Source organism: Rattus norvegicus, chromosome 1 (genome assembly GCF_021556685.1).
Source record: "Rattus norvegicus strain SHRSP/BbbUtx chromosome 1, alternate assembly SHRSP_T2T, whole genome shotgun sequence".
Classification (NCBI taxonomy): Eukaryota; Metazoa; Chordata; class Mammalia; order Rodentia; family Muridae; genus Rattus; species Rattus norvegicus.
In genome coordinates, this window is record NC_141534.1 from 117,557,302 (window position 1) to 117,568,321 (window position 11,020).

The 11,020-nt window shown below is 38.7% G+C and overlaps 1 pseudogene; it reads right to left on the bottom strand.

Annotated features, from left to right (window-relative positions):
- Positions 1–994: 994 nt before the first annotated feature.
- LOC108348880 (60S ribosomal protein L34 pseudogene) lies at positions 995–1,348 on the bottom strand (annotated as a pseudogene).
- Between the last annotated feature and the right edge of the window lie 9,672 nt (positions 1,349–11,020).

An 11,020-nucleotide genomic window follows, 5' to 3' on the forward strand; every position in this document is an offset into this window, starting at 1 on the left:
GAGTTTCTGTCTTGACTTCCCTCAGTGATAGTGATAGGAATGGTTAAGCCAAATAATTCCTTTCCTCGCCACATTGCTTCTGGTCCTGATGTTTAGCAACAGAAAACCAAACTAGGACAACCATTAAATCTTCACCACTAGTGAGAGTTGACAGAATTAAAGATCAAAGGGAGGAAATAGGAGATAATAGAACGTGCTTTTATCTTTATATCTGAAGCTCTTACTTGAGTTGATATGAGTGAATGTCTGGGAGAATTTGAAAAATAGTGTATTAGTTGAACAAAATGAAGCACAAAGGAAGAACTTTTATTCTATGCATTGACAAACAGTGCTTCTTCCAGCTGCTGCTTCAGAAGCCAAAGGGCAGCACTCCTCTTACTTCATGAGTATAGGAGAAAGTAAGGATGCAGTGGCTCAAATAAATAAACATCTCTGTATTCCTCATATCAAGTTGTCATGATTTCCAGGACATAAAGCTACAACCATACTTCTACCTTCCAAATCCCATACAGTCATGCTTTTAATATCTTACTTGGGCCCATAAAGCAAAACTGTTACGAGAAACATAGTCTCCTACCCGGCCTACTCATATAGTAGAACCCATCAAAACATCATATTAGCAAGAATTAAGTACATATAACATCAGCATTGCTATAATATTGGTATGATTTTTACTACTGATTTAAGAGCTATTATTACATACTTACCATTATGGATTTTGCAAGTAATTTTTTATATAATGATGAAGAAATTGCAAGCAAGACACATTTATTTAACTTCATAGTATGTAAGTCATCTACAATGAAAGTTATGTGCTTTAAACAAACAAGCAAAAAATAAATAAATAAACCCTCAAGTTTAGTTGTCAATATTGTGGAAACTGGTTTCTAGGCCAGGGATGGATAGAAAAACAAAAGACAATAGTGCATTTGAAGGAGCTGAGTATTTTTGTTTTTCCAAGTCTTGATCTTTATTACTTAAAAAAGTTGCATATTTATTTTGCTTTCTGACTCTGTGCCTATACCTTCAACACTTCCACTACGAGTTTCTGCTCCTCAATAAGGAAAGCCCGCTTGATCCTGCCATGGACACAGTAGGCACACATGGATTCACCATAGGCCCTGCTGACCTGCTTCTTTGTCTTAGACAATCTCATAAGGACTTTGATTCTCACAGCACGAACCCCTCGCAGTCTGCCCAGGCATATGCCTCATGCAGACTTAGGTGCTTTCCCGACCTTCTTGGTATAAAGGTAAACAATTCCATTGCCAGGAGTTTGAGATAGCCTAGTTTTGTTAGAGGCTATATCGTAGAAAAGCCTACGACAGTATGTCAAATGCTGAGCCATCCAAGGTCCCTCTAAGCACCATCCCCAGAAAAGAATGAGCTGAGTGTTATTTGAACAAGTTCAACTAATAAAAATCAGGTAGTGTAGCAGAGGTGCTAGGAAATCCTATCCATTATGTTTGATACTGAATAAATTTATTGTAGAAAATTTGATATGTTTCATAGATATTACAAAGTGAAATAAGTTAAAAATATGAAAACAATGAATTGAATACCAGTAACTTTCTATGACTCTTCCATATCTAAAAAGAAACTAGTTGAAATAGAATTGTAAATATTGCCTTTGTGTAATGCACTGCATTACAGAGAGTATGTATTCATGACACATGCTACTGAATTAAAAGCTCAACACTCATGATGATGAAATGTTCTGTGTATCTAGCCTGCTAGTAACATTTAGAGCTGATGGCCTATTTTCTTTTCTGTACAAAAGAGTGTTGATATTCCACAAATCAAATATTTTGTCATGAGACTTAAATATAAATATAATGACTTCTCTAGGTGCTCAGGCAAAATTAAACGTGCAAATAATGCTAGCAACTTTTCAATTCTGAAAAGTGTGAGTCAACGTGCAATTTTAGCCTACAATTCCCTTCACAAAATTGACTAAATCAGGAAGTAATCCTATGTGAACTACCATTGATGATGGGGATTGTGTTCTTATTAAATTTAGCATTAGATAAAATTGAATTTAATCACTATCATTAAGTGGAATATATATATAAACAGCACTGTGTTAGTAAAGCCATAGGATCAAAAGGAAGCTAGATTATTTCATAGCTGAGTACTGTGAGGACTCTGCTTCTAATAGAGTATTGATTGAGAGAGCAAATGTATAGACATCTGGGAATAGACAGAAGACACCTGAAAGCTGTCTCATTAAATTTTACTATTTTGCAAGTCATACATACAAGTCTCTTCAAGTTGTCCCTTGATAACTTAAAGATGTTTCTTTAAAATGAAAATATACAAACGTCTAGAAAACAGTCTTTTGCTCCTAGGAAAGTAAGTTCCTATCCTAAGTCCTTAACATATGTTGAAGTGATATTTTCCATAACAGTGTTTTCTTGTAATCTATGCACGGAATCCATCTTTATAAAAAAGAGTTGAAGGGGCTTGCAACCCCATAAGAACAACAATGCCAATGGCTCTCTTCTTTTGGGTTTGTTGAAAGATTACTTTCTTGTTTTTTCTAGGCTGTAGTTTCCCTCCTTGTGTTGGACTTTTCCATCTATAATCCTTTATAGGGCTGGATCTGTGGAAAGATACTGTGTAAATTTGGTTTTGTCTGGAATATCTTAGTTTCTCCATCTATGTTAATTGAGTTTTGCTGGATATAGTAGCCTGGCCTAGCATTTGTGTTCTTTTAAGGTTCTGCATGTCATCTGTCCAGGATCTTCTGGCTTTCATAGTCTCTGGTGTGATGTCTGGTGTAATTCTGACAGTTCTGCCTTTATATGTTACTTGACCTTTTTCCTTACTGCTTTTAATATTCTTTCTTTGTTTTGTGCATTTGGTAATTTGTGCATTTGGTAATGGGAAGAATTTCTTTTCTGGTCCAATCTATCTGGAGTTCTGTATCTCTTTCTTCAGGTTAGAGAAGTTTTCTTCTACAATTGAAATTTTTTACTGGCCCTTTAAGTTGGGAATCTTCATTCTCTTCTATACCTATTATCCTTAGGTTTGATCTTCTTATTGTGTCCTGGATTTCCTGGATGCTTTAGGTTAAGAGCTTTTGGTATTTTAACTTTCCTTTGATGGCAATATTTTCTATCATATCTTCTGCCCCTGAGATTCTCTCTTCTATCTACTGTATTGTTGGTAATGCTTGCATCTATGACTCTTGATCTCTTTCCTAGGTTTTCTATCTCCAGGGTTGTCTCCCTTTATGATTTCTTTTTTCTTTTGACTTCCATATTTAGTTCCTGGATGGTTTTGTTCAATTCCTTTACCTGTTTGGTTGTGTTTTCCTGTAATTCCTTAAGGGATTTTTGCGTTTCCTCTTTAAGGGTTTCTACTTGTTTACCTGTGTTGTCCTGTATTTCTTTTTTTTTTTTGTGCCAGAGACAAAAATAAGTTTAATTTATTTAATATTTGTATGAAACAAGTTTTAAAAAGTTTTATTTTTTTACATTTATGGATACATACATATGAATGTGGACAGATGAGAGCAGTTGCTGAAAAAGTTCAAAAGTGGGCATTGGATTTTTCACAGTTGAAGTTACAAACTGTTGCTATCCACTAAGTGTGTTTGCTACAAACTGAACTAGAGCCCAGTGAAAAGCTGCAAGCACTGTCAACTACCAAGTGATCTCTCCACTTCTTATATAGTATACTTTCAATTATGACCTGAGGCATTATTAAATCTTTCACTGAAAATAGCTTGAGCATTTTTCTTACCAGAGGAATTTTTGCTTAAATTTTTTTTGACAAAATGTGTAAGAAAAGTTATTAACATTCTTTTTTTGCTGTTTTGTAAATAATTTTTTTTATTATTAACTTGAGTATTTCTTATATACATTTCGAGTGTTATTCCCTTTCCCAGTTTGTCCTGTATTTCTTTAAGGGAGTTATTAATGACCTTCTTCAAGTCCTCTATCATCATCATGAGATGTGATTTTAAATCCAAATCTTGTTTTTCCAGTGTGTTGAGATATCCAGTATTTGCTTTGGTGGGAGAACTGGGTTCTTATGATTCCAAGTAGTCTTGTTGTTTAGGTTCCTGGACTGCCTCTCACCATCTAATTATCTCTGGTACTAGCTGGTCTTGCTATTTCTGACAGTGACTTGACCCTCCTGTAAGACTGTGTGTCAGCACTCCCGTAGACCCACTTTCTCCCATTCGGATCTGGGTACAGAGAGCTGTAGGACCAAGTTAGCCCCAGATGCAGGCAGAAACCAGAGGAATATTGTCCCAGACTGCTCCTAGGTTCCTGTGTCCAGAGGCCTCCAGCTGGGTTCCTCTTGGACCAGGAATGTGAGCAGAAGTGGTGGTCCCACCTGTGCTCTCGGGATTGACAGCACTTCTGAGAGTCCAGCTCTCTCCCCAGGGGATCTAGGTACAGAGAACTGTGGGACCAGTCAACTCTGAGTGCAGGGAGAAACCAGATGGATCCTATCCCAGTTTGCACCTTGTCTTATGCTTCATCTTTACTGCATTCTGCAGTGCCTATTGTAGTAAATAGAGTTTTTAGACTCTCGTGAAGACATATTGTCATGGCTGTTATTTATTGTATTATTTTACTGACATTTAGATAGTTAGGTTTGGGATGATTGTAATTCTTGTTGGATAGGTGTTTTCTTCCTTAGTTTCTATTGCCTGCTCTATTTCTTAAGAGAGTGTGGTGGCTATGAGATACCTGGTAGGAAATTCTTATTGGATCCTAACATGGGTGGGCACTCCGGGTTCCAGGTAAAATGTATTTGTAGGTATTGGAAGCTAAATGTAGGAATGAGGAAGGGCTAGAAGGGTGGACCTGAGGGTGTCCACAGGAGGGAGGAAGGCAGGATTTTTCACCAGGATATTATTAGTACCCCTAATAATAAGGCCAGACATGAAAAAGAGGCCACATCATAGTCTGCTACATAGCTGGGAATGAGACTGGGATTTTCAGCCGAGGAGAAAAAGTAAAAACCAAAGTTTTCCTACCAGTTTTCCTGACTTACTTGCTTTTATGTTGAGTTTGACTGGTGGATACCTAGGTAACTTCCTAGAGTTGAGGGCTAGAACAACAGGATGAGCCATGGGTAGCAGGGAGTTGGAGAGAAAGATCTGCATGATCTCTTGAAGGTGGGAGCAGAGAGAAAGGGGAGACCACAACAGGTGGCACCTGAGAATGAAGAGGAGAGATAAAGATCTACAGTTAGCCTGTACCTTTCTCTGGCCAACATAGTCAGCAGGTTCCCATGGAATGCTAGTCAGTGTCTGGGTCAATGAGATGAGTAGGGAGGAATGTTTCAACAGATCTGGACCCCCTGGAGATATTTCAAAATTCTTCCTATTTCAGAAAGTTAGCACTTAGCTGATATAGGAAAACCTACTTTAAAAAAAATGCTAACCAATAGGTTATTTCTCCACCACTGGTGAAATGAGCCAGTTCAAGCCAGATTAGACTATACTAAAGGCAGGTTTATTGGGAAGCTGCTCTTGGACAGATGAGTTCACTAGTCTCAAGGATCAATTGAGTTGGGGTAGAGGAAGGAAAGAGAAAAAGGGAGGCACATGCACAAAGAGAAAAGAGGAGAAGGAGGGAGAGGGAGAAGGAGAGAGGAAGGGGGAGGAGAGACAGACAGAGAGAGAGAGAGAGAGAGAGAGAGAGAGAGAGAGAGAGAGAGAGAGAGAGAGCACAAAATATGTGGATTATATAGGGAAGAGCTTCTGGGGGAAGGGCTGCCCAGGCTGGGCTGGAAAGTTTAAGGTTGGGGATATGGTATACCAGGTAGGAACTGACAGATTCTGAGAAAATTTGGAGGCCAAATCTGCTTTGGTATATAATATATGAACCTCAGTCACTTGTCCAGGGTTCCAAAATCAAATACTAACTAATCTTCAAATTGATCATGACTTACCTATGACATCTAATATAGGCAAATCTAATGCTCTATTAAATAACAAGAAGAAATAAACAAAATAACAATAAAAATTCACATTTAACATAAGGTTCTATCATAAGAGATGGGGTGTGAAATATATTGTTAGGATAGAAAAATGGGGACAAATATCAAGATAAGCCAATTATTTCTTCAAAGCAAATACTGTCAATTGTGAGTACGATTTCTGAAAATTTTTCAACTGAAGACATCTTGAAAACTACTGAGAGTGGAATCCTTGCTGAGACAGGTGAATCCTAAGCCTGAGATTAGTCTGAAACACAAAGTGGAAAACTATCCTGATAGACAAGATTAACAAAGCAATTCTAAGCCCATCAACTGAGTAAGAAAACACTTAGTGGTTTGTTGAAGATTATGAATATCATTACTTTATTCTAAGTGCTAATAGAAAACTCACAAATGCGCGGATCCCGGCCCGCAACAGCTCTCTGCTCCCAAACCCCGTGGGAGAGAGACCTCACCGCCTGGTCAGGTGGGCACTCCTGAGGCTGCAGAGCGGAGGAGACCACCAACACTGCCCACCCCTGCCCACATCCCTGGCCCAAAAGGAAACTGTATAAGGCCTCTAGGTTCCCCTAGGGGAGGGCCCAGGAGCGGCAGGACCCCTGCGCCTGAGACACTGCCAGAACCTGAAGGAAACAGACCGGATAAACAGTTCTCTGCACCCAAATCCCGTAGGAGGGAGAGCTAAACCCTCAGAGAGGCAGACACGCCTGGGAAACCAGAAGAGACTGCACTCTGCACACACATCTCGGACGCCAGAGGAAAACACCAAACGCCATCTGGAACCCTAGTGCACAGAAGGTCCCGGAAAGGGCGGCGCAGATCTTCCTGGTTGCTGCCACCACAGAGAGCTCATGGGCAGCACCCCGCGAGCAAACTTGAGCCTCGGGACCACAGGTAAGACCAACTTTTCTGCTGCAAGTGACCTGCCTGGTGAACTCAAGACACAGGCCCACAGGAACAGCTGAAGACCTGTAGAGAGGAAAACCTACATGCCCGAAAGCAGAACACTCTGTCCCCATAACTGGCTAAAAGAAAACAGGAAAACAGGTCTACACACTCCTGACACACAGGCTTATAGGACAGTCTAGCCACTGTCAGAAATAGCAGAACAAAGTAACACTAGAGATAATCTGATGGCGAGAGGCAAGCACAGGAACCCAAGCAACAGAAACCAGACTACATGGCATCATCGGAGCCCAATTCTCCCACCAAAATAAACATGGAATATCCAAACAAACCAGAAAAGCAAGATCTAGTTTCAAAATCATATTTGATCATGATGCTGCAGGACTTCAAAAAAGACATGAAGAACTCCCTTAGAGAACAAGTAGAAGCCTACAGAGAGGAATCGCAAAAATGCCTGAAAGAATTCCAGGAAAATATAACTAAAGAAGTAGAAATAGAGAGGAGACACAAAAATTCCTGAAAGAATTCCAGGAAAACACAATCAAACAGTTGAAGGAATTAAAAATGGAAATAGAAGCAATCAAGAAAGAACACAAGGAAAAACCCTGGATATAGAAAATCAAAAGAAGAGACAAGGAGCTGTAGATACAGGCTTCACCAACAGACTACAAGAGATGGAAGAGAGAATCTCGGGAGCAGAAGATTCCATAGAAATCATTGACTCAACTGTCAAAGATAATGTAAAGCAGAAAAAGCTACTGGTCCAAAACATACAGGAAATCCAGGACTCAATGAGAAGATCAAACCTAAGGATAATAGGTATAGAAGAGAGTGAAGACTCCCAGCTCAAAGGACCAGTAAATATCTTCAACAAAATCATAGAAGAAAACTTCCCTAACCTAGAAAAAGAGATACCCATAGGCATACAAGAAGACTACAGAACTCCAAATAGATTGGACCAGGAAAGAAACACCACCCGTCACATCATAGTCAAAACACCAAACGCACAAAATAAAGAAAGAATATTAAAAGCAGTAAGGGAAAAAGGTCAAGTAACATATAAAGGCAGACCTATAAGAATCACACCAGACTTTTCGCCAGAAACTATGAAGGCCAGAAGATCCTGGACAGATGTCATACAGACCCTAAGAGAACACAAATGCCAGCCCAGGTTACTGTATCCTGCAAAACTCTCAATTAACATAGATGGAGAAACCAACATATTCCATGACAAAACCAAATTTACACAATATCTTTCTACAAATCCAGCACTACAAAGGATAATAAACGGTAAAGCCCAACATAAGGAGGCAAGCTATACCCTAGAAGAAGCAAGAAACTAATCGTCTTCGCAACAAAACAAAGAGAAGCACACAAACATAACCTCACATACAAATATGAATATAACAGGAAGCAATAATCACTATTCCTTAATATCTCTCAACATCAATGGCCTCAAATCCCCAATAAAAAGACATAGATTAACAAACTGGATATGCAACGAGGACCCTGCATTCTGCTGCCTACAGGAAACACACCTCAGAGACAAAGACAGACACTACCTCAGAGTGAAAGGCTGGAAAACAACTTTCCAAGCAAATAGTCAGAAGAAGCAAGCTGGAGTAGCCATTCTAATATCAAATAAAATCAATTTTCAACTAAAAGTCATCAAAAAAGATAAGGAAGGACACTTCATATTCATCAAAGGAAAAATCCACCAAGATGAACTCTCAATCCTAAATATCTATGCCCCAAATACAAGGGCACCTACATACGTAAAAGAAACCTTACTAAAGCTCAAAACACACATTGCACCTCACACAATAATAGTGGGAGATTTCAACACCCCACTCTCATCAATAAACAGATCATGGAAAGAGAAATTAAACAGAGACGTAGACAGACTAAGAGAATTCATGAGCCAAATGGACTTAACAGATATTTATAGAACATTCTCTCCTAAAGCAAAAGGATATACCTTCTTCTCAGCTCCTCATGGTTCTTTCTCGAAAATTGACCATATAGTTGGTCAAAAAAAATGGGCCTCAACAGGTACAGAAAGATAGAAATAATCCCATGCGTGTTATCAGACCACCACGGCCTAAAACTGGTCTTCAATAACAATAAGGGAAGAATGCCCACATATACGTGGAAATTGAACAATGCTCTACTCAATGAAAACCTAGTAAAGGAAGAAATAAAGAAAGAAATTAAAAACTTTTTAGAATTTAATGAAAATAAAGGTACAACATACCCAAACTTGTGGGACACAATGAAAGCTGTGCTAAGAGGAAAACTCATAGCGCTGAGTGCCTGCAGAAAGAAACAGGAAAGAGCATATGTCAGCAGCTTGACAGCACACCTAAAAGCTCTAGAACAAAAAGAAGCAAATACACCCAGGAGGAGTAGAAGGCAGGAAATAATCAAACTCAGAGCTGAAATCAACCAAGTAGAAACAAAAATACCAAGACCATAGAAAGAATCAACAGAACCAAAAGTTGGTTCTTTGAGAAAATCAACAAGATAGATAAACCCTTAGCCAGACTAACGAGAGGACCCAGAGAGTGTGTCCAAATTAACAAAATCAGAAATGAAAAGGGAGACATAACTACAGATTCAGAGGAAATTCAAAAAATCATCAGATCTTACTATAAAAGCCTATGTTCAACAAAACTTGAAAATCTACAGGAAATGGACAATTTCATAGACAAATACCAGGTACCGAAGTTAAATCAGGAATAGATGAACCAGTTAAACAACCCAATAACTCCTAAGGAAATAGAAGCAGTCATTAAAGGTCTCCCAAACAAAAAGAGCCCAGGTCCACGGGTTTAGGGCAGAATTCTATCAAACCTTCATAGAAGACCTCATACCAATATTATCCAAACTATTCCACAAAATTGAAACAGATGGAGCCCTACCGAATTCCTTCTACGAAGCCACAATTACTCTTATACCTAAACCACACAAAGACACAACAAAGAAAGAGAACTTCAGACCAATTTCCCTTATGAATATCGACGCAAAAATACGCAATAAAATTCTGGCAAACCAAATCCAAGAGCACATCAAAACAATCATCCACCATGATGAAGTAGGCTTCATCCCAGGCATGCAGGGACGGTTTAATATACGGAAAACCATCAACGTGATCCATTATATAAACAAACTGAAAGAACAAAACCACATGATCATTTCATTAGATGCTGAGTAAGCATTTGACAAAATTCAACACCCCTTCATGATAAAAGTCCTGGAAAGAATAGGAATTCAAGGCCCATACCTAAACATAGTAAAAGCCATATACAGCAAACCAGTTGCTAACATTAAAGTAAATGGAGAGAAACATGAAGCAATCCCACTAAAATCAGGGACTAGACAAGGCTGCCCACTCTCTCCCTACTGAATATAGTTCTTGAAGTTCTAGCCAGAGCATTCAGACAACAAAAGAAGATCCAGGGGATACAGATCAGAAAAGAAGAAGTCAAAATATCACTATTTGCAGATGATATGATAGTATATTTAAGTGATCCCAAAAGTTCCACCAGAGAACTACTAAAGCTGATAAACAACTTCAGCAAAGTGGCTGGGTATAAAATTAACTCAAATAAATCAGTTGCCTTCCTCTACACAAAAGACAAACAAGCTGAGAAAGAAATTAGGGAAACGACACCCTTCATAATAGACCCAAATAATATAAAGTACCTCGGTGTGACTTTAACCAAGCAAGTAAAAGATCTGTACAATAAGAACTTCAAGAAACTGAAGAAAGAAATTGAAGAAGACCTCAGAAGATGGAAAGATCTCCCATGCTCATGGATTGGCAGGATTAAGATAGTAAAAATGGCCATTTTACCAAAAGCGATCTACAGATTCAATGCAATCCCCATCAAAATACCAATCCAATTCTTCAAAGAGTTAGACAGAACAATTTGCAAATTCATCTGGAATAACAAAAAACCCAGGATAGCTAAAGCTATCCTCAACAATAAAAGGACTTCAGGGGGAATCACTATCCCTGAACTCAAGCAGTATTACAGAGCAATAGTGATAAAAACTGCTTGGTATTGGTACAGAGACAGACAGATAGACCAATGGAATAGAATTGAAGACCCAGAAATGAACCCACACACCTATGGTCACTTGATTT